A 772-nucleotide genomic window follows, 5' to 3' on the forward strand; every position below is an offset into this window, starting at 1 on the left:
GAATAAAGATTGAGTGATAGAAGTTAAGTTTTGGAGGATGTGATATTTACGAACGAAGTTTCAATTATAGTTGTGAAGAACATGCATGAAGGGTGAATTTGAAAGAATAATGAGTCTATCACTTACTTACAAGTACCTCTCCTTTCTAATCAGAATTTTCATAGGCAACTTCGTTGCTCGTTCTTCCCACATTTCTGTCTAATGAGTAACCTTCGACATTCGCTTCTTCTTCTTCCTCCTCCGATTCATCGTTCGAACCCGACTCATCACTCGACTCATACGACCCAGACCCAAACCCGAACCCGGATCCGGATCCGGACTCAGATTCGACATCTTCTCCTCCTCAGGCCGGTTGGGAGGATATCACCGTAATTCACTAATGACCTAATTACTCGTCAGGTTAGTCCTTAGGTTCCTGGAGGGCGGTCCCCGGCGCAGATTAGGGGGGTGCCCTAAGTGGACGTCCTCAAAAGTAAGAGAAAACCCTGACGTCAATCGAACGCCCCGTCGGCGGAGCGGCGTCACACTTCACACGTCATAAGACGCGTCGTCGTGTTTCGGATCACTCTGCCTTGCCGTGGTGTCGAATGTGGTGAGAGTATGAGTGTTGAACAGATGGTGAAGAACAGTCATGCAGCATGGTAGTGAGATCATGCATGTACTGTACTCTAGAGGTGAAGATGCTAGGTTGGAAGTCGAGAACAAGATATAGACTTCACAGCTAGAGTTGCCATATGTAGGCACGCATTAATTTCCTCAGGGATCAAATGAT

Source organism: Tremella mesenterica, assembly GCF_000271645.1.
Source record: "Tremella mesenterica DSM 1558 unplaced genomic scaffold TREMEscaffold_5, whole genome shotgun sequence".
In the NCBI taxonomy this organism is placed as follows: domain Eukaryota; kingdom Fungi; phylum Basidiomycota; class Tremellomycetes; order Tremellales; family Tremellaceae; genus Tremella; species Tremella mesenterica.